The sequence below is a fragment of the Saccopteryx bilineata genome, chromosome 6, assembly GCF_036850765.1.
Source record: "Saccopteryx bilineata isolate mSacBil1 chromosome 6, mSacBil1_pri_phased_curated, whole genome shotgun sequence".
Taxonomy (NCBI): Eukaryota; Metazoa; Chordata; class Mammalia; order Chiroptera; family Emballonuridae; genus Saccopteryx; species Saccopteryx bilineata.
This window is the reverse complement of record NC_089495.1, coordinates 77,404,021-77,428,501: the sequence shown is the minus strand read 5'-3', so window position 1 is coordinate 77,428,501 and position 24,481 is coordinate 77,404,021. Positions and strand designations below refer to the sequence as shown.

The following is a 24,481-nucleotide window of genomic DNA, read 5'->3' as shown; positions in this document are numbered from 1 at the left end:
TCTCACTGACCACCAATGAAAGAGGTGCTCCTTCCGGAAGTGTGGTGGGGGCGGATAAATGGCCTCAGGGGGCCGCATGTGGCCTGCGGGCTGTAGTTTGGGGATCCCTGGTTTAGAAGGTGTTTAAGGTATCCTCGGCTGCGTGGGAATGGACCTGTGTGCCTCAAAAGCTGGTCTTGTTCGAAAGCATGGGAACGCACAGGTAAGTACTGTGTACACCAGCATTGGAGGCTCCCAATAATTCATAATAATAAGCTTGGCATTACTTGATGAAATCGTAGAGGTAAACAGTTGCTAGTGTGTTCCCATAAAATGTACTAAACACATCTGTACAGTTCAAAGAAACAATAACTAAGCCCACTCCCTTCCCCAGAAGGTTAGACCATTTGCAATAGTGAATGAATGCCTGAGGGGGCCTCCTAGGCACTGAGTAGGTAATAATTAGATCCAGAGAGAACAAATGAGTGAATCATGACTTCAGTTGCACAGTAGTCCCAGTTGGAATGGCAAGTTAAATTAGAATTAAACCCAGAGAGGCTTGAAAAGCCACATCCAGGAACAGCTCTATTTAAATAGAAGGCACTGCATGACTGCCATGAAAGAAATTAAGGTTAACTGTAATCAGCAGGTAATGAAAGACCATTTGTCACGTGTGACCTTAGTGGGATGAAATGCCCTTCACTGAAATTGGAGTTTCTACAGGAGTTGGAAAAAAAAGCCAGGACATTCTTTTAAGGCTGGAAAGAGGGCACACACACCCCAGAATTTAAAACCAGCCCAGATAACCGTAGAATAGAAGGTGCTTCAGTAGATTCACGTAGACAATCACAAAAGAATCCAAGGAATATGGTTGAGGATACCGATGAAACTGACATTTCCAGAATGCTTCCTATGCAGGTGCCAAGCACTGCTCCAAGTGCTTTCAACTTCACACAGCTTTTTGAGGTCATTATTACTCTCCCTAGTTTACAGATGAGGAAACTCAGGCACAGAGAGGTAAAGGGCAATGCCAAGACAGAGACATGGAAGATAAACCAGCTTATTATAAAATATGAAAAAGCAACAAAACAATTTGTATCATTTAAATTTTCTCTGTAATCCAAGTATAGAAAACAACAGCACAAAATGGCATTTTTAAATGTACCTTCTATTAAGACGGCATATACTTTTCTCTTGAGAATTTTTTTAAGGTGAGAGGTTAGATTGTGAGGCAGACTCCCTCATGCACCCTGACCAGGATCCACCTGACAAACAATGTTTAAGTACTGAGTTATTTTTAGCTCCTTAGGGCTGATGTGCTCCAACAACACTATCCTCAGTGCCCAGGGCCATGTTTGAACTAATTCAGCCACTGGCTGTGAGAGGAGACGAGGGAGAGGAGAGGAAGAGGGAGAAGAGAGGAAGAGGAAGAGAGAGGAAGAGAGAGAGAGAGAGGAGAGGAAGAGGGAGAGGAGAGGAAGAGGGAGAAGAGAGGAGGAGGGAGAGAGAGAGGAGAGGAAGAGGGAGAGGAGAGGAAGAGGAAGAGGAAAGGAAGAGGGAGAGGAGAGGAAGAGGAAGAGGAAGAGAGAGGAAGAGGGAGAGGAGAGGAAGACGGAGAGGAGAGGAAGAGGAAGAGAGAGAGAAAGAGGGAGAGGAGAGGAAGAGGGAGAGGAGAGGAAGAGGAAGAGAGAGAGAGGAGAGAAAGGAAGAGAGAGAGGAAGAAGGAGAGGAAGAGGAAGAGAGAGAGAGGAGAGGAAGAGGAAGAGAGAGAGGAAGAGGGAGAAGAGAGGAAGAGGAAGAGAGAGAGGAAGTGGGAGAGGAAGAGGGAGAGGAGAGGGAGAGGAAAGGAAGAGGGAGAGGAAAGGGAGAGGAAAGGAAGATGGAGAGGAGAGGAAGGGACAGGAGGGAAAGAAGGAGAGGAGGGGAAGGAAGGGGAGAAGCAGATAGTCACTTCTCCTATGTGCCCTGACTGGGAATTGAACCCAGGACATCTGTATGTCGGGTCAATGCTGTATCTACTGAGCCATTGGCTAGGGCCTCTCTCAAGAATTTTAAAGTAGACTGTTTTATAAATACTGCCAGTAGAGGCAAGTACTCAGTATAATAATAATAATTATTGTTTTAATTGACTAAGTTATCCCTAAACTTCTATCACTTTCAGAATCACTTTTTGACTCAGTGTAATAGATGTGTCTGTGCCATTAAGAGTGTTGGTGACTCAGTGTTTCTTTTGTTTATTTTTAAAAAGTTTTCCATTAATTTAAGGCGGGGGGGAGGTAAAGAGAAGCATCAACTAGTTGTTTCATGCCCTGACTAGGGATCAAACCTGTGACCTTAGCACACCAGATGCTCTGGTTTCTCTTCAGATCGTATAAATCTTTCGCCTTTTCTTAGCACACCAGAACAAAACTTTATCAACTGAGCTACCTGGTCAGGGTCTCAGCATAATTATTTAATACTAATCTACCTATGAAAATACTTTCTTAAGGTTGTTGTAAAATATGTATTTGTTTCCAGGGAAATGTTTTTAGAAGGTGGATTTTGGCAGTGGTGTGAGACTGTCCTCCTTGACCATCAAGGCCACAGAATTACTTTCTTCCCTGTAATTCTAGTTTATTTACAATTGTACCAAAAAAGGATTTTGCATTGGCGGCACAATAGAAGTACCTTAATAAAAGGGGAACCATTCAGGTTTTTTCTTTTTATGGGAGAAGAAGGGAGATAGCGAGGCAGACTCCCGCATGCACCCGACTGGGATCTACCTGGCTACCCTGTTTGAGGCCAATGCTCTAGTACTGAGCTATTTTTAGTGCCTGAGGCTGACATGCTCAGACCAACTGAGCTATCTTCAGCACCTGGGGTGACTCTCTGGGCCAAGCCACTGGGTGAGGGAGGGGAAGAGGGGGAGAAGAGGGGAGAGGGAGTGGAGAGAAGCAGATGATCGCTTCTCCTGTGTGCCCTGACCAGGAATTGAACCCTGGATGTCCATATGCCAGGCTGATGATCAATCCATTGAGTCACCAGCCAGGGCCAGATTTAAAAGTACATTTTTGGACTATTTTCCAAAGTTCATTTTAAAATTATTTTGAATAATACATTAAATATCACCTACTGGAGTTCTAAATTAGTTTCTTATATGTAAATAAGAACCACTTCTTTGTTCATAAATCAAACATCAGAGTGGGAATGAAATATCAAGGCCACAGGCCAAAATAAAAAGAACTGAGGAAACTTTTACTTAACCAGGGGTTCCCTTCATCTTGATAACAGAGAGTCTATTCACAAGAACAAGCCAAAAAGTTGCATATTTTTGCAGGCTTTGTTTTGGCCAGCAGATGGCTCTCAGAAGCAGGAATCTGTATCTTCCATACTATAACAGATGCTGTCTAACTCCCATCAAACCATGCCAATTTCTTTTCTATTTTATTAATTGGGGTAAAGGTGCCATTTCAATACACTAACTACCTAATCCTCAGATGCTATATTTCAAGGCAGAGCAAGTTCACCCGCATAAAGTCCGCTTTCATTCCTGTCTGTAGTTTCCTGTGGAAAACTACTTTGAACAGATTGAAATTATAAAATTAGTAGCTGCCAACCTTTCCAGAAGCTGTGACTAAGGCATTATATCCCAGCATGTTCAAATGTGGGTTCAATAAAATGAAACAATTTTCACAAAATGTATAAATCAAGAATAATATATTTGCTTAGAATGTGTCAAAAAGCTCCTTATTAGCATATATTCAACTAGAACGTGGTCCTTTTTTTTTTATATAAACAGACTATGTATTTGTAATTATTGTTTTATTTTGACAAATAAAACCTACTGATTAAAAGATAATAGATTTATAACTGTGCCCTTTTTGGGGATGAGTCTGTAGATAGATTCACAGTATATCTTGATTTTACTTAAATAAAACAGTTGATACTAAGTTTTTTCATCACTTTACAGACTATTAAAATACTCAAAACTGTTCCAGGCCTATCTTTTTGCTCTTTTTTGATTCATATTTTAGCAAATAAAATTATAAGTTGTATACAGCAAACTGTTTAAAGATAAAATAGAAAAAAAAGAATCATTAATGGTATTAGCTATGATTGGTTTTATTAACTTTAATAATGAATTCAGATTACAAACTGAGAGAGGATTGTTTGCTAACAAAAAAAAAACCCCACTTCAAATATATATAATACCTATTCATAATTGTTAATTTTGGGAAAACACTGCATTTCAAAGTCTTTACCCTATAAAATCAATTCAGAATTTAGGATGAAACAAGGGCTCTGAAACAAGTGTAGATTTCTGAATTACACTGGACATTAAGTGGAAGATACATAATTTATGAAGTATTCAAGATGAACTTTTCCCACAGAATTTCTTCAGAAAACATTGGGGTTTAATATATATATATATAAATTTTTTTTTTATGCCGGGTGTTGTAGTTTTCATGGATTATCTGAACCGTAAACAGTCTTTCTAGGTCCAAACTAGATTATTTTAACCGGATGCCTTTTATTTATTTATTTTTATTTATTTATTTTTATTTACTCATTTTAGAGAGGAGAGAGAGAGAGAGAGAGAGAGAGAGAGAGAGAGGGGAGAGAGAGACGGGGGAGGAGCTGGAAGCATCAACTCCCACATGTGCCCTGACCAGGCAAGCCCAGGGTTTCAAACTGGTGACCTCAGCATTTCCAGGTCGACGCCCCATCCACTGCACCACCACAGGTCAGGCCACCGGATGCCTTTAAGGCAGGCGTTGTTCCTCGCAATCTGCCTCCAAAGGGAAGCGCAGGACATGTATCTTACTGGCTGGTATGGCCCTTGGACACGTCTGATTTTGAGATTCTCTAGAACTGTGCTAAGTTAGAAAAATAAGTTCTTTATTTCATTCAAGATAAACTTCAAATTCTTCAAAAATGAAGATAATGGTTTTAGGCATACCTCTCTAGAACCTTGCGTATCAATGACCACTTGAAAGGGTGAAGGGTAAGGAAGGGAAGAAGAAGCCTGGGGAAGAGTCAACCTCGTGAATACTTAGTTCTCTGGGGTCCCACCATGACACGCTCTAGGGCAGAACTGGATACAAACAAGTTAACTTTTCCATTTCAGAAGGATCTTAGTATAAGGCGGATTCACTAATAAGGCAGTCCTACGGATGTGACCCAGGCAAGGGCAGTACATAATAAGACAGTGTTTTAAATATTAAAAAATATATAAAATGTTCCAACTATACAATTCTAATGAGATACTGTAATGAAACCATAAACAAACTTCTGAAGTGACCATCAAAACAAGCCTCTATCTACTTTATGCTGATCATTAACCAGGACTATGTTGCACTAGAGATTTGTTTTATTAAAGAGCACTGAAATTATATCAGTTAACTATCTGGTACTTAAGCTTACATAAATTATTGAAACAGTTTTTATAGCTCATACAAGGATATATAAATAACACAACCAAGTAGAACTCATTGGTAATGTTCCACTTGAGTTTTTGTTGGCCAAAAGGGCTATCTGGTGTCATATATACACATTTCTCAAAATGTGTATATATTTGAATTTTGAAGGAAAATAAGTCTTTCCATCTCCTGGAAAAATTTTTTACCTGTATTTTTATTTCCCTTTCTGAAAACCTCATTTAATTTTTGAATACTCTGCCAAATTAATGTTGGAAAAGTAAAAAAAGGTATATTAGTGTGATCCAAATTCATATTTAAAAGTCATTTAGAAGATGAGGAAACTGAGTCTTAGAAAGTTAATTAAATTAATTACTGTGCCATGACCGTATAACTAACTATTGTAGCACAGTTGAAACCAGATGCCATTTCCTGGCCCTGTAAACTGGGACTTTTCTATCCTCCAAAGAAGTTGTAGAAAGGTCTGTGTTGTAGTTTTTACTTAGGAATAAAATCTGAGTTCTTACTTATGAAGGAAAAATATATTTGGCAACACCAATTTATATATATATACATTTATTTACTTTTTAAAACCAGATAGAACTACAATGCCTACCCTGTTTACTTTTTTGTTTGGCTGCCAGGAAACTCAGCCACAAATAGGTTAAGATTTGGGGTTTTTATTTTCCACTGTAACTACCAACCCCAAATTATATTATTTTAATTTTAAATAGTAATTTTTAAATGTATGCCTCATGAAATTCTTTCTGAACTATATAAAATATTAATGATAAATAAGAAAACAAAAAAACCTGAATAGATGCTGCTCTTACAAACTGGGAGAAACAGCACAAAATTTAAATCTGGGTTTTAATATAAGACTTCTAAATTAAAGTTTTGTGAATCTGCAGCCATGACATCTGATTGTTGGGGCCAGAACTGAGCTCTCTGCTAAAAAATGTTTAAGGTGATGTCAGAGTAATTGCAGCATGAGAGATACTCTTGATCTCTCCCCACGAAACTTCAACAAATAGAACAACTACAGTGTGTCCGTAAAGTCATGGTACACTTTTGACCGGTCACAGGAAAGCAACAAAAGACGATAGAAATGTGAAATCTGCACCAAATAAAAGGAAAACTCTCCTAGTTTCATACCTATTCAGTGCAGTTCGATGTGGGCTCATGCACAGATTTTTTTTGGCTCCTTAGGTAGCTATCCTGTAGCCTCTACAGACTTGTCACTGACTGATGGCCTACCAGAATGGGGTTTTTCCACCAAACTGCCGGTTTCCTTCAACTGCTTATCCCACCGAGTAATGTTATTCCTATGTGGTGACGCTTCGTTATAAATGCGCTGATATTCATGTTGCACTTTGGTCACGGATTAGCGAGCCACAGAACACACTGAACTTTCTTCTGTACCGTCCACATCTTGACTGGCATGTCCGTGGGCTGATCCGCTGTATACACGGTGTTATGTCATCATCTGCGCATGCACACATGCTGCCACATCATCTTACAGAAACTGGGAGGGTTTTCCTTTTATTTGGTACAGATGTCACATTTCTATTGTCTTTTTGTTGCTTTCCTGTGACAAGTCAAAAGTGCCGGACCATGACTTTACGGACATACTGTATAATGCAGCGAAAGAACCGCAGCTGGGCTCACAGATGTGCTTGGAAGATCTGAGCATTGAATGGACTAAAGGTGGGACAGGTTGAAAAGGGGGGTGGAAGATAAAATGCATTCATGGTGGGCTTTGGAGAGGAGAGGAGACAAACCTGGAGTGACTGGGGGGGGGTTTCTCTGCTGGACTATGGGGAGGCAGGAGCTCAGGCTCTCTGGATTTTGTCTGAGGGGTACGGAGAGGGAAACTCGGATTGACTGGGTCTCCGTCTGCCAGAAGAGCAGTGAGACAAGGGGCAGAAAGGGAGAAAAACTAAAGTGGCCAGAGCGCAAGGTCATGGCCAGTGTTCCCACAGTCTGCCTGCAGCTCACCCTCAGCAGAGACAGAGAAAGATAAAGTGTGGCCCCCAGCCTGCCACATCCTGCCTCCCTCGCCTCTCAGTACTGAGTGGCAGAGACAAACTCACGGCTGGCTCTCCAGAGTCACTATCTCCCCTGAAGGGCAGAAGTGCTTCAGGTCTGGTCCCCAGGTCTGTTGAGATATCAGAGCAAGGAGCGCCCAGAAGCCCGAGATCTCCGTTGCCAGAGCCATAGAGCCAGAGGGCTGAGACTGTAAAGCCAAAGCCAAAAGGCCCTCACAACATGCCCCGCCCACCAACGTGACTGTGGCCCCACCTACATCACTGTGACAGCAACATTTCAGCAGAGGAAACCCCAGGAACTTCACAGAGCTGACAGTTGTAATACAGCAAGGCCTACTGGAAGAAACCTCTCAAAACCAAAATTTATTTTCCCTTTCCCCCCCCTTTTTTCCTTATTCTTTTTATTCTCTTTTGAATTTCACTTTCTTTAATTTTTATATTTTTAATTCTTTTTTTGGTGGGTGTTTAGTTTTTTATTTTATGCTGCTTCTGATATATTTTTCTGTGGTTTTTATTCTTTACTTGGCATAATTTAAAAAAATTCTTATTGTCTATTTTATTTTAATTTTTCATTCTTTTTAGTTGGTTTTTTGTTAGGGTTCTTAACAATACCACTCTCAAATGCCATCAAGGAAGAAGAAGTTGAATACCACAGCTACACAACACAGAGACGTAGTTCAGAAAGAAAATGAAAAATCTCCAGAAAAAAATATCTCAATCCCATGGAAACCATGTAGATAAATGACAGAAATCAAAATTGAAGTTCTGAAAATACTCAACATGAGGTGAGAAGACACCAAGAGGGAACTTAGTAAGCTCAGAAAACAAATTAATGAACAAAAAAAAATACTTCACCAAGGAGAATGAAACTTGAAAAACAGAGCTGAAGAACTCAAAACATGAATTGAAGACTGAGGTAGAAAGTTTAGCTAGTAGAACAAACCAGATAGAGGAAAGAATCAGTGACATCGAAGACAGGCAGCTAGAGATGCTACAAGAGAGCAGAGAGATTCATGAATTAAAAAAACTGAGTGAACTCTATAAAAATTGTCTGACTCCATCAGAAAGAGTAATATGAGAGTAATGGGTATATCAGAAGAAGAGAGGGTGAAGGGAATAGAGAGCCTATTCAAACAAATAATTGATGAGAGTTTCCCAAGCCTACGGAAAGTGTTAGAGCCTCAAATCCAAGAAGCACACAAAACGCCGAGTTACCACAATCCAAACAGACCTACTCCAAGGCACATCACAATAAAATTGTCAAAAATCAATGACAAAGAAAGAATCCTCAGGGCAGCTAGGGAAAAGAACATAGCATATAAAGGAAAGCCCATTAGTTTATCATCAGACTTCTCAGCAGAAACTCTACAAGCCAGAAGAAAGTGGACTCAAACATGCAAAGTACCGAAAGAGAGGAATTACCAGTCAAGAATACTATATCCATCAAAGTTATTGTTCAAATATGAATGTGAAATAAAAACTTTTACAGACATATAGAAGCTGAGGGAATTTATCACAAGAAAACCCCCACTGCAGGAAATACTCAAGGGAGTTATTCGAACAGATACAAGTATGAAACAAATAAAAACTACAAGTAAAAGCTCCAACAAGGTCACAATAAAAACAAGGATAATCTGTGACAACAATAACATAAAGGGGGAGGAGATAAAAATTTGCAATAGCAAAGGAGGATGGAGTGCAGAATAAGACAAAGGACTCTTGTACATTTACACATTTTTCTCATAATATCCAAATGGTAACCACCCATGAAAAAGGCACTACTGAAACACACAGCTTAAAAAAAAAAGAAATAGGGGAAAGAAGTACGGAATACCACCAAACAAAAACAATTGACAGAAACAAAAAAAGAGAAGAACCAAACAAAACAAAGATACCAGAAAACAAAACATAAAATGGCTATAGGAAATCCTCAAGTGTCAATTACTCTAAAAATTAATGGACTGAACTCACCAATAAACAGGCACAGAGTAGCAGATTGGATTAAAAAGTAAAGCCCAACCATATACTGCCTTCAAGAGACAGATCTAAGCTACAAGGACAAAAGTAGATTCAAAGTGAAAGGTTGGGAAACAATTCTCCAAGCAAATAATATCCAAAGAAATGCAGGTGTAGCCATACTCATATCTGACAATGCTGACCTCAGGACAATAAAGGTAACCAGAGACAAAGATGGGCATTTCATAATGATAAAGGGAACATTGTATCAAGAAGACATAACACTTCTTAATATATATTGCTCACAAAAATTGGGGATATTTCATATATGCACTGAATCAGGGAGCACCAAAATATATAAGACACCTACTACCTGATCTAAAAAGCAGCAGACAAAAAAACACAGTCATACTTGGAGATTTCAACACACCAGTGATGGCTTTACTAATGTTTTCTTCTAAGAATGTTATAGGTTTCACTCAATCATTTTAGATCTATGATTCATTCTGAGTTAATTTTTGAGTATGGAATAAGAAAGGAAAGACTCTAATTTCATTCTCTTGCCTGGGGATATACAGTTGTCCCAGTATTAATTGTTGAAAAGATTATTCTTTCTTCACTAAATTGTCTTGACATCCCTGTGAAAAATCAATTGACCATAAAAGTAAGGGTTTACTTCTGGGCTCTCACTTTTATGCCTTGTTCTATATGTATGTACTTATTGTAGTGACATAACTGTCAGGATTATAGCTTTGAGGTAAATTTTGAAATTGGAAAGTGTTCTCCAAATTTGTCCATTTTACTTTTTTACAAGATTATTTTCACAATAATTTTCAGATCAGTGCATCAATTTCTACAAAAGAAAATGCCATTGAAATTTTGGTAGGAATTACTGAATTCATTTACCATTTTGTGGAATACTGGCATCTTACCAATATTAAGTTTTTCAATTCATGAATGTACAATGTTTTTGCTTTAAGATTTCTTGAGTTTTTAAAAATAACAATGCTTTATAATTCTCAGTGTTCACGTTTTGTACTTCTTTTGCTAATTTTTTTTCCCTAGGTAATTTCTTTTTTTTCCATGCTATTGTAAATGAAATTAACAATTGTTTTCTTTATTTCATTTTCAGATTGTTGTCAGTGGATAAAAACACAACTGATATTTGTATATTGATCTTGTGTCCAGCAACCATGCTGAACTTTTCTTTGAGTTCTAATAATTTTGGGGGGGATTTTTAAGGATTTTCTATAAACATGATCATATCAACTGCAAATAGAGATAAATTTACTTCTTTCTTTCTAATATAGATTTCTCTTATTTCTAATTGCCCTGGCTAGAATGTTGGACAAAGTGGTGACCATGGACATCCTCATCTTGTTCCTAATCTTAGAGCAAGTATTCAGTGTTTCACCATTAAGTATGTTAGGTAAGGATTTTTCACAGAAATTATCGGGCAGACGACATTCTATGTTATTCCTACTCTCTTTTTAATCATAAAAAGGCGTGGTGTTTTATTTTGCCAAATGCCTTTTCTGCATCTATTGAGATAATTATGTGGTCCCGTTTTTAATCTGTTAATAAAATGTAACATGTTGACTGATTTTCATGTGTCAAACGAGTCTCATTCCTGGGTTAAACTTTACTTGGTAATGGTATATAATTGTTCTTATATATTACCAGATTCAGCCTTGCTTGTATTTTGTTGAGGGCTCTTGAGTCTATATTCATAAGGGACATTTCTGTACAGTTTTCTGGTGATGACTTTATTTGGCTTTGGCTTCAGGATAATGTTGGCCTTAGAGAAGTTGGAAGAGTTCTTGACTTTTGCATGACCCTGGATTTAATGATACCATGTTTACGCCAAGAACCATTCCCTACAATTTGACTGTTCTGTTTGCTAATACTTACTCCTTCTTTCCAATATCACTTTTGCTCTTAGCTTGCTTCTACGGAGCTGATATTTCTGATCTTTCTATGCTCCTGGTCCTACTTTCATATAGTACTTCTTATGTAACACTAAAATCTTGGCACTATACTGCCCACCAAATTAGTCCTGGCTTGTCTCTATTCACCCAAGAAGAATAATTAGATAAAAATAAAACTGTGCAAGCTTTAAAGCCTCATGTAAATACTAGTTTCCTAATTCCACTCTTCTCCATTATTGGTAAAACACTGTCCACAGTTCTCAAGACAAGAATACTATTAGCTATTACTAGTAATCTCTCACTGTGTACTGGTAAACTTACTATGGTAAACATACTATGTAATATAAAATACCTCACGTGGCAAAATAATAGTGTATTATCACTGTACATAAACTTAGAAAATCATCACAAAACTTATGGAAGTGTAGGAAGAATAGATATTGTTACTGGCAGTCTTACAGCTGAGAAAAGAGTAGCTCAGAAGGGTTAGGTACCTTGGAAATGAGAGCTGGAGAGTCCTAGTCTATACTTCTTCCTATATCACATCTTCCCTTTTAATATATCAAGATGATAATACTGAATTGCCTACACTATATTTATTGATAATTAAATATCATTTGCACTGTTGATGTTTTTTGTTTGTTTTTTAACTTTGCTTTTTCCTGCTAAGAAAATAAGTAAGATCAGAGTTTAAGCTAGTAGTAGTCAGTTGTATAAATCGTTTTCATATTAATATTACTGATTCAATAAAATAAAACAACAAATACTTTCTGTGAGTTCACCATAGGAAAGCAAATTGGCATACAAAGGTATCTTCAGAGAGTTTATAATCCGGTGGGTTGTATATTTATCTACCTTAAGTAGATGAAAAAAGACTCAAATCTTTGCCAATTCTATGACATGTAGAAATATAACGCCTACCCCCAAAAGATGTGTGTAAATTTCTGGGAGGTTTATATTCTCAGGGCTATTTTGGCCACTAACAATAATTCTAATTCTAAAATCAGCACCTTCCTCAATTTCCCAAGAACAACTACAGAAACTCATCTGAGCATTTAGTAGCCCTGTTTACTACACAGTAGTTCTTGAGGGATGACTGGAGCTTTGGCTCCCTTTTCCTAGTGTCCATCGTATTTGTAAAATGCTTTTGGCCACCTCTATGCTGCTCATAGGTCCCTTCCAGCCTCAGGCAACTCTTCACCCTGTGGGCATCCTCTCTGTCCTTCATCTCTCCTCTGATGTCTTCTCTCACCTCTATCTCATCTTTGTTCAGGAGAAAACAACAAATTCTATCCCTTAGCATGTGTAGGGCTGCTTTCCTACCAGAAGCCCTGGGGCTGACGTTATTTCCAAATCCTTGGCTAGGAAGGGGGAGTGCGGTTCAGCTTACAGTCTACCTGCAAGCATTTTCTAAAGGCTCATTTTCCACATCAAGAGAGTTTTGTTCTAGAGGAACTTAGTGCCAGCTGTTAAGATAATAAAAATTTCTCCAGCTTATATATGCAAATCATAATTATACAAGCCATAAAAATGATGTGTGATAAAGAGAGGAATAATACAGTGTTATGGGAGTAAAAGGAGAGAGTACCAAATTGTGTTTGAGGCTATCTGGACAAGCTTAATGTAGGACATCAAAGTCAGTCCTAAAGAATACTGGTATGCAGGAAAGTGAGCGCACAGTGAAAGCAGAAGAGAGGAGTCTAGATGGCCAGCGCCAGTACCACGAACTTTGAGTATTCCCTTACAGAAAACTGGATTTTGTGGGTCCTGGAAGTGGCAGGAATTTTTTTTTTTTTTTTGTATTTTTCTGAAGCTGGAAACGGGGAGAGACAGTCAGATAGACTCTTGCATGCGCCCGACCGGGATCCACCAGGCACGCCCACCAGGGGCGATGCTCTGCCCATCTGGGGCGTCGCTCTGTTGCAACCAGAGCCACTCTAGCACCTGGGGCAGAGGCCAAGGAGCCATCCCCAGCACCCGGGCCATCTTTTGCTCCAATGGAGCCTTGGCTGAGGGAGGGGAAGAGAGAGACAGAGAGGAAGGAGAGGGGGAGGGGTGGAGAAGCAGATGGGCGCTTCTCCTCTGTGCCCTGGCCGGGAATCGAACCCGGGCCCTCTGCACGCCAGGCCAACGCTCTACCACTGAGCCAACCGGCCAGGGCCAGGAATTTTTTTTTTAAAGATTTAGAAGGAAAATTCTGGCTTATGGAAGTAGGACTCATTGATGAAGAAGTGATTAATGACAAAGCCTTTATTAATTGGAGTAGCGGTTTTTTAACCTTTTTAAACTTGGGGTTTTCCAGTGAAAATAGGATACTTATTTTGGGGACCGCTAAGGCAGAAGTCACCCTGAGCATAACTGAATCCAGCTAAGATCACTGGGTCTATAATCTTCAAACATCATTAGGCAGAAACAAATTTCTGGCAGACTGATCTATGGACCAGAAGTTGGAAAACACTGAATTAGAAAGCAATGTATTACCATCACCTAAACCAGGGGTCGGGAGCATTTTAGGCTGAGAGAGCCATGAACAGCACATATTTTAAAATGTAATTCCATCAAAGCCATACAACGACCCGTGTACGTTACACATTATCCAATAAAAATTTGGTGTTGTCCCGGAGGACAGCTGTGATTGACTCCAGCCACCTGCAACCATGAACAGGAGCAGTAGAAAATGAATGGATTGTAATACATGAGGATGTTTTATATTTTTAACATTATTATTATTTTTATTAAAGATTTGTCTGCGAGCCAGAAGCAGCCATCAAAAGAGCCACATCTGGCTCACAAGCCATAGGTTCTCGACCCCTAACCTAAACAGTGAATTCTACGTGAAGCAAATTTTTATCAGAAGGGATCAATTCCAAGGCATTTCAGAAGTAAATTTATCAGTTTTTTGTGACTGACTAGTAATGGTGGGAATAGGGGGAGAGAGGAGAGAAAGAAGACCATAGTGTATTTGCCCCAGTGATCAGAATAGCAGTGGCGTCATTAACCAACCTAGAGTCCACAGGAAGAATGGCAAGATAAGAGAAGCTAATGATTAAAATTACTCTGTATATAAACAAGGAAATTATGTTTAAAAGACAATTGAGTGGCACTTTCTTTTCATTTATTAGTCAACCAATAATTTAAAAGGGTAGTAGAAACTAGGTAATAAAGAAGTATTTTCAGGGATGATTTGAATGAATTTTTATGAAAGCAAGCTCATAAAATAAATTTAATTTAATGGTAATGGAATTTCATTACATGCTGGCCAATCTGTAATTCTAAAGGCCAGGTACTTTGTAGAGAAAATTATAATGAAAACGCATCGTTTTTGTTTATTCAGTTAATTAACATTCGTTAAATTCATTTAGGAATATTACTAAGTTTACAGTTGGCAGTTTATATACTTGATGACCAGGGTGATTGATTTTCTGACTGGTTTTAATTATAGGAGTTTGTTTTTCAGGATCTTAAAGGGATTCACTTAAGTGGAGGGGAGGATGAGGGATGAAACGAACACCTTTTGAAGAATTACTGTTGCCTCAGGCAGCTTGCTGAGTGTTTCTCAGGTTAGAATAGCTTGAACTAGCAAATGGACTGAAAAATGAATTCAAAACTACCAGGGTAAGAATCTTGTCAATAAATTTTCAGCTGTGTCTTAGAAAAAATCATTTGTTTCCCTAACCTTCATTTTCTTTAAAACAATAGTACCTATCATGCAGGATTATAAGAAGATTAGGGTGATGAAAATAAAATACCTTGCATGAACAGGCAGATATTTGGGAAATGACTGAAGTTACAATTGCTTCACCCTGTGCTAACCTCATTATTAACTCCATTTTATAGATAAGGGATCTGGGATTTAGTCAAGTAAAGTAACTTGCTCAAGAGTATAGAACTAACAGATGGGTGCTGCTTTTTTTTTTCTTTCTTTCTTTCTTTTCTTCTTCTTCTTTTTTTTTTTTTTTTTTTTTTTTTTTTTTTTTTAGCAATTGTTATCCCAATCACCTAAACAGAGCCAGAGAGAGTATGTGCTCAATAGAAATTTGCTGAGTCTTAATGAAAAGCATCCCACATCCAAGTTCCTTCTCTTCTCTTGTCCTCTGAATGCCGGAGGCTCCCTGACCTCAGGCCTCTGGCCACCTCTCCTTCCTGTTTCATCTCTTTCCCGGGGGACTGTGTTCACTCCCAAGCTTCGTATAGTGAGCTCTGTGTACCACTTTTTTGAACATTGTCCATTTTTATTTCTAAAGTCCCTCTTCCCTGAGCTCCAGACTGCCACTTGGGTTATACATCTCTAATTTATCATGTTGAGAGCCGAACACAGGATATTTCCTCCTGAAATCATTTCTTCCTCTGTTCTCTTTCAGGAAATGACTACTACTCTCTTGGTATCTCAGAAAACAAAACAAAACAGAACAAAGAAACAGGGGATCTACTGTGATTATTTCCTTCCACTTACAATCTGTCAACAGGACCTATTGGCTCAACTTTCAAAATGTAGCCCGATTTTGAATACTGCTCACTATTATCATGGCCATACTCATCTTTTATTTGGCTTTCTGCTATAGCATCTAAATGGAATCCCCGCTCCCACACCCTTCCCCCTATCCATAGTCATTTTTTTATTACAGTAAATATATGTAGCACAAAATTTATTCCTTTAATCATTTTTTTTTGTTTGTATTTTTCTGAAGCTGGAAACGGGGAGAGACAGTCAGACAGACTCCCGCATGCACCTGACCGGGATCCACCCGGCACGCCCACCAGGGGGCGACGCTCTGCCACCAGGGGCGATGCTCTGCCCCTCCGGGGTGTCGCTCTGCTGTGACCAGAGCCACTCTAGCGCCTAGGGCAGAGGCCAAGGAGCCATCCCCAGCGCCCGGGCCATCTTTGCTCCAATGGAGCCTTGGCTGCGGGAGGGGAAGAGAGAGACAGAGAGGAAGGAGGGGGGGTGGAGAAGCAAGCAAATGGGCGCTTCTCCTATGTGCCCTGGCCGGGAATCGAACCCGGGTCCCCCGCACGCCAGGCCGACGCTCTACTGCTGAGCCAACCAGCCAGGGCCTCCTTTAATCATTTTTAAGTGTGTAATTCAGTGGCATTAAGTAAATTCACAATGTTATGTAGCCATCACCACTATTCACTTCCAAAACTTTGTCATCATCCTAAGCAGAAACTCTGGTCCCATTATGTAACAACTCCTCATCCTCCCCCTGTCTCAGTCCCTGGTAACTTCTACTGTACTTCTGTTCCTAGGAACTGGAAGACTCTTGGTACTTTAGAAAGATGGACTCACACAATACAGGGAGGGGCAAAAGTAGATTCACAGTTGTTCATATGGAAAACAATACAACACTGAATAAATAATACTACAAGGATAAACTCTGTTTCATGTACTCACAACTGTAACCCTACTTTTGCACCACGGGTATTTGTCCTTTTGTGTTTGGCTTATTTCATGTAATATAATGTTTTAAAATTTTATAGTATAGTATGTATCAGAATTTCATTTAGTTTTAAAGATAGATACTATTCCATTGTATGCAGATACCACGTTTTGCTTATCCGTTCATCCACTGATGTACATCTGGGTTGCTCCACCTTCTTTTGCTATTGTGAGTAACGGTGCCATGGACACTGCTGTACAAGTCTCTCTGTTCTCGTGCTCAGTATTTTGGATACACTGTATGCCCCATAGCGGAACTGCCCGATCACAGGATCAGTCTATGTTCAAACTGTGAAGGAGTGTCATCTGTTCCCACAGCAGTGGCGCCACTTACGTTCCCAACAGCAGCACACAGGCTTTCAAATGCTCTGACATCCTCACTACCCCTTATTATTTTTCACCTTTTTATTAACAGCTCTCCTAACGGCTGTGAAGTGGTCTCCCAGTCTTCTAAATAAAAGAAACAATGTTCTGTTAAAATGCCAATTGTTCCCATTTACTTAGAACAAGTCCCTAAGTCGTCATTATGGCCTACAAACCCCTCAGGGGCACCCTCAGACACCATCATTTCTCCAGCTCCCTCCGCTCCAGCCACAGGGCCTTCCACCTGTTCCCGGAATAAAGCAAACATTTCTGACCCGGCGCCTTCAGTCTTGCTGCTCCTCTGCTCAGAACTGTTTCTTACCATTTCATCGGGGTCTCCCTTAATGTATATCTCTAATCAAATGTCACTCTCTCAGAGGGGACATCCCAGCACCCAGTCTACATCACCACTCCCATCCCCTAGACCTGCACCTTCTCACCATCTTTTACTTTATTTTTCTTCATATCTCTTATCACTCCGATCATATAGTATATTTGTTCATCATCTGTCCCCTTCAGCAGAATGTAAGCTTCTCGTGGGTGGGGACTTATAAGTCATTTTTTGTTTCCAAAGTGCTTAAAACAGTGCCATGAAAATCAGAGACACTAATTATTGAAGGGAGGCGTGGCTATCTGCTTATAGAGACTTAATCGTTGGTAACATTTACAATCTTAATCTATTATTTTATTTTTATCAGAGATTGCCAAATATTCTCTGATGCCTTAAATTAAAATAAAAACATACATATTTTCCTTTTCAGTGGTTGCTACTCTCTAATGTTCAGTTAAGGAAAGAAGTATCTACTGACATATATTCTCAATCACAACACCATAATATTAAGCACTCACTTGTGCCAGGCACTGCTCTTGGTGTTTCATACACATTGCTACTATTTAGAAAAAAAATTCTAAAGGTTATTTGCATTTTATAGATGAGAAAATAAGGCTCAGGAAAGGTAACTTGCCCAAGATCACACAGTAACTAAGGGGCAGGCCAGGGATTCCAGCCAGGCACTGTCTGGCCCCAAGGCTTACTGCCATTCCACTGTGCCACCCAACAAGACACACACGGTGACCTGGAGGCTACACAGGATTATACCCCACAATCTCTACCTTAAGGAACATGCTTTAGTTTGTTCCATGACAAGGCACATTTCTAGGCACATAATTTAGAAACCTGACAATAGAAAGGACAATGAATGGGTGTTTCATTGATTGTTTGGGGTCATTAGAGGAATTCAGAGAAGTGAGCAACCCCTGGGAGATAGGGTGGTTGGGAAGTCATCCAGGAGAATGCAGGATTTGAGCAAGGCCCTGACTGAGTGGGAATGAGATAAGAGAGGTGTAAAGTGAGTTGAAGAGGATCACACTCCAGACTGAGTGAATCACCTTAGCATTGGTCCCTGGACAAAAAGAAATGAGGGTCATTTAGTTAAAAGCGGATAGAGCAATCTACTGGAAATTCAAAATTTACCTCTGATGGAATGCAGGAGGAGGGAGAATATAAACTAATGTTTATTTGGCACTTAATAAAATGATGACAAGCACTGTGCTATGTCCTATATATGCTATGTAAGAATGATCTATTTAATTTTCAGAACAACCCAATGAGATCGACACTATTATCCCCATTTAATAGACAGGAAAACTGAGACTATGGATAAGAATGCACGACTAAGAGATAAGGATGGGTAGGTGTCTAGATAAAGATTTTAAATGCTGTAACAAATTATATGTCTTTGTTTTATATGTGTCAATTCCCCCCCCACACTTGAGGTTTTACTACCCTCTTAATAATGAACCATGTGTGAGCTTAACACTGTCAGCTCCTTCCTTCCTCCCAAGACAAGACAACTAGCCTCCGTTCATTCTAGATAGTCAGCCATTAGCCTTACTAATTGCAACTGTTAGTTGTCCTGGTCCCTCCATTTAAGGACCTGTCTTCTAGCCATCAACACCTACATAATGTAACTCATTTACAGAGAAAATGAATGTGCAGTTTGAGAACTGTTTCACAGACTAGTGACAATAATTTAGGAAATTGTTTCTGGAAATCCAAGAGTTTCTGTGAACTATATTCTATTCTTCCCAACTCAGAGAGTTAATTATCAACATAATAAATATTTCATTCTTCCAAGTGCCATTATAAACTGTAGGACTTTAAGACTATCTCTCCGACTCCAAGAGTCAGTAAAATGATTCACAGATTAGAGAATTCAGTATTTTATGATCTCCCCCATTATCTCATAATTTCCACAAGTTTACAAAGTAATAGGTGATGTAATATCTAAATGTTAAAGATCATATTGTCATGCAGGAACGTGAAATATCACTAAGCATTTGTGGGGCTTTTGTACAGGTAATGTGCACATCTCCACATGATATGTATGCTGGCTTCCAAAGAGCAACACAGAGCCTGGCTGTCAGATGGGATGCTGCCATGAAGAATTAAGGAGGTATGTTCTGATCAACTGTTCAAACATGTTTGACAACATTGGTGCAAGGAGAGGTTCATTCCCTGAGCAGGTAAGGCAGACAAATGATGTATTGATACTTATTATGGAAGACAGTGACCAAAACAAAAGGTTTTCCCAGGGGAAAAATATTATATATTAGTAAGCATGCTCGTGTATATATATCATATATATATATATACACACACAGTTTCAGAGGAGAGGGGGGTTTGGGGGGCTAGGTATAAAAGGTGACGGGATTCAGCAGTGCAAACTGGTAGTTGCAGAATAGGCACAGAGATGCACACTGAAGCGCAGAGAACACAGTCTATAATACCGAGATAATGGGCTATGGGCCAGGTGGGTGCTTGGACAGCAGGCACTACTTTGCAGAGTGCATGGTTTTGCAGCTATTTTGCGGTACATCTCAAACTGGTGTGGAATAATACGGAATGTAAACTGTGGTTGAAAAAAAATTTTTTTAAAGCAGCATGGCTTAGTATTTTAAGAGCAGATTTTTGAACTAACAGCCTACAAATTCTAGTTCCAATATTCACTAGCTGTATGACCCTAAAGAAGTGACTTAAAGTCTCTCTTTTTCATTTATGCATTGAAGCTAACAATAGTACCTACTTCTTGATATGTTGGCAGAATAAAATGAGTTAACACATGTAAAATATTCAATAAAATTATCAGTAAAAATAAAGAATTTTAGAGCAATGCCTGTTGTTTGATTTGCAGTTCTCTATTATAGACTAACTTGTAAAAATAAATTAATGTTTTAATAGAAATGATTATGTACTACTAATTTCCGAGGTTTCTTCCTCTATTTTATAATCAATGCAATGTATTTCTTTTTCTTTGGTCCTTTACCTCGACTACCTGAGGGCAACTTCTAAGGCCCTTGAAGAAAGCTGATTTGTCCATAAACCTAACAAGTCACTAAGGAGCTTAATGTAATCAACGTGTTACTAACAATAACAGTAGTATGAGTTACAGAAAACATCTGTGAATCAGATACAAAGTTCATACTAATTATCAGTTTAATTTTTCTTGTTTATTGAGTAATCAGAGTATCTTTTAATGTAGGCTAGAAAGACTTTTACTTTGTCTAATTCGGTGCATGAATATTATGCATTTGAGAAAATATATAATACTTTATCTGAAACCTGTTTTTCTGCAGCAAAAAGATTAAAGGATAAGTAAGCTTCTTTTTTTAATTTTTAAGACTTTATTTATTCATTTTAGAGAAGAGAGAGAGAGAGAGAGAGAGAGAGAGAGAGAGAGAAGGGGGAGGAGCAGGAAGCATCACCTCCCATATGTGCCTAGACTGGGCAAGCCCAGGGTTTTGAACCAGTGATTTCAGCATTCCAGGTCTGTTTTATCCACTGTGCCACCACAGGTCAGTCTATGTAAACTATTAATGAGGGCTAAATTAAGCATCTTCTTTAGAAAAAATTTCTGTGTGAGTCTCTAAGAAGATGACCGAATTGAGTTCAATTCTTCATTTATTCTTTCAAAGCAACTAGTGAGACGTGCTTTGCCTGATTAGAGGAAGCAGTGCTGAGACACCCTCCATGAGTCCTGAGGGGGAAGCATTTCGTGCTCTAACATATGTCAGTGTGAGAGTCTGCAGCACATCAGTGTGCGCGCAGACATTTAGGAAAATCTAGGAGAAAGAGTAGTGGCCTGCTCTGACAGACAGTCACCTGACATAGACAACACTTCCCCCAGTGTCAATGCGATGTGCACATCCATAAGACAGGCCTAAGAATCCCAAGAGCAAAGGTAGAACATAAGGCAGAAAATGGGACACAGCCTCAAATTGCTAACAGAAGTTTTACATATCTCATTTTCAAAAAAAGTTTATGATAACTCCTTTTGTTCCTATAGCATCTTTCCTCTGAGAAGTTACACTTCTTCTAAAGATGTCCGAACCATTTTTAAAGCTCCAAGTCTTCCTGACAATGTTTCCCTGGACCAGAAAAAAAAAAATCCTGCATTTTGTAGGAGAAATACCAAAAGCCCAATTAGACAAAAGATGTCAATGTGACAAGCTCAGAAGAGAGTGATAAAAGCTCATGCACTCTGTGCTGTGCCACCCACCACGCCTCCCCTCCCATGGACCAGGGAGCCTTCAACAGTTGGTCTCATTTGGGGGAGTGGGTTGCACCAACAATGCTAAGACCCATGCTCTGGGTTGGTCAGATATAGCTGTGATTTCAAAACCTTAAACTCTGGTTCTTGTGAGAGAAGAAACTTGCCTTCAGACTTAGAGAATTACAGCAAAGACTTCTATTGCAACCCCCTGGATCACAGTTATTCATATAGTCTTTACACCAACAACACATTCTCTCTCAAATCCATGACAGTTGCCTTAAACCATGTACAATGGTACCTTCAAAACGTCAGGGTCACCATTTTGAATTACTTCAATTTCAAGTACACAAGGCTAACTAAGAAAGACTAAGATAATAAGATTATAGCTCTCATCTTTGTCCCCAATTATAAGTTTCATTTGCTTATTCACAGCTCTACTGCTCTCAGTGGTTGACATAAAAACAGTAAGGTAATCTAAATTTAGAGAAAATAAATTTATGCTAATAAAATACTATTTTTATCTTTAAACATCCCATGTAAGGTTTAGTTTAAAAAAAAAACATTTGTTGCTTTCAAAAAATTTCAAGAAGATATTATTGTGAGATCTGTCACTTAGTATTTTACAAACCTTCATGGCGCACCTGCTGTGTGTGATCACAGCACTAAGCTCTGGGGACTCAGCAGTGAGCAGGGCCACGACGATCCCTGCTCTCCTCTGCTATACAGGTAAAACAGGTCATGTAAAAAAGTGGCAAGGGACTTCACATTTCTGTAGCCATTTACACTGACCTTTTAAGAGAGGTTGGGAAGCCTAATGACATGGTGCGTTTTAGGCTCAACCTGCTGAGTCTTCTCTTGTTTAGAGGTTGCTGAGCACAGCTCAAAGTCAATTTAATAAAATGCTGGGTGTTTAGAGATATAAGCAAAGAGAAAAATGTTGGGAGCAAAGAGCACTGCTTATTATTTCAGATTCTTGCTATAGGTGTTAGACTTGGGGAAGATTACTAAATATTTAAGGTGTTCTGTAAAACATGCATAATTTTTCACTTGGCAAAGCAGAAAATTTTAAGAATTAAACCAGATCTTTGAAATTACTTGCTAGCTTTACTCCCGTAAAACCTAAACTTAAAAGCTAGAGTATATATAGATTTTAGTCCCTACTTAAGAGTATTACAAATAGTAACTTTCCTTTTATTGAAATTTTTGGTATTGAAATCATAATAGCTAACATTCATAGAGCAGTTTAATGTTTGTCAGATACTTCGTTGACTCTTTTACATGCATCATATTATTTAGTTCTTGTAAAAATTTATATGATAACATGACCACCCCATTTTGCAGATGAGTGAAATTAAGCTTAAGTAACTTTTAAAAGAATGAGGGCCAACAGTAGAGTGCTAATAATTTCAACCCTCTTAGTTACATTTCAGATGCACTAACGACATCAGCCTTATTTGGTAGTAGATTACTCTTTTATTCAGCTCTGGCTACACTCTGTTTCTAAAATCTGAGCTTAAAATAGGAACAAATATGGATGAGGCATATTCATCCATGAATTACCTCAGTATTTCATGTGCTGGGTATTGTACTGTTACTCACTCTTAGAGAGTACCAGTGTTCCTCAGGATCAACTCTTCTTACGTAGAGAATTCAATTCTGTTATCTGACCAGTGCTGTCTTTTATAAAATAGGCTACTGTTTTAAGATCCTGAAAGCACCAGAGAATTATGCTTTGCCTAAAAACTTACTATACAATTATTTAACAAGCTGAATGCATTTAGAAATTAAGGGAGAAAAAAGTACTAGAATGAGAAAAAAGTACCAGTTTTCTCATTCAATTAAAGTTACATAGGAACTTCCTTTGAAGTGGCTTCTAAAAAACCTACAAGAGATAAAGTGTGTATATTATGTTATACACACAGGTTTATATGCATTTATGTGTATTTGACAAAAGCAGATCCAAGGAGCACATTCAAAAAATTGTTTTGGTAACAGTCTGTTTCAGAACCACCAATAATTTCAGAAGAATCACTTTAATTTTTTTAAAGTTCTGCTGCATTCATGATAAAAATCAAGGCGGTTTCTAAGAAAGTTGTGATGTCTGAGAGAAGAAGCGAGATTATATGACTAGGAGGTACACTGAGAATTCTTAGAATTCACTAGTTCCTTGAGGCAGGATTGTATTTCAAACATTCTGGAGATGAAACTAATCCATACCTTTAAAAAGGTTTTCAAATGCAGTTTCAAGAACCTCAGTAACCTTTCATGTTTATCTGGAAATTTTCCTTTCCGCCATCTAGAAATATTTTCCCATACTTCAAACACAACCAAATGTCAAGGTCAATGGCATCTTTGTACTGAAATAAAATACAGCTGGCAATGTCTGCTTTAAAATTCTCCTTCCACAGTCAGCGTTCAAGCCTGACTTTGGGCAGTGCGGGTTAGGAGATCCAGCATGACATTTGGAACAAGAAGTTCTAAATGTGTCAGCTCTGTTGCACAACAGCTTTGCTACACAGAACAAATCGCTGACTCTTTATTTTGGACCCTTAATTTCATCACTGACAAAAGGATCAATAATGTCTATGTTAATGTCCTGAAGGTTAGTTGTGGAATTCCTATGAGAGAATTTTAAAAGGATGAGCACAGGCTCCTTCTAGCAGGGATCTTTTCAAGACAGGTCTTTGTAAAACTCTCCTGACAAGTCAGTGGTAGGACCGGAGGACAGGTGACAGGGGTCTGGGTGATGGACATCCTGGAGCCTAGGTCAGCTGCATGGGAGCTGGTCTAGTGTGGGGTGGGTGATGGCAGCAATGACAGG

At 38.9% G+C, this 24,481-nt stretch overlaps 1 protein-coding gene across 2 annotated transcripts in view; it reads right to left on the bottom strand.

Annotated features, from left to right (window-relative positions):
* KLF12 (KLF transcription factor 12) overlaps positions 1-24,481 on the bottom strand; it is a 471,091-nt gene that overhangs the window by 37,844 nt on the left and 408,766 nt on the right. The gene's annotated exons all lie outside the window — the stretch shown is intronic.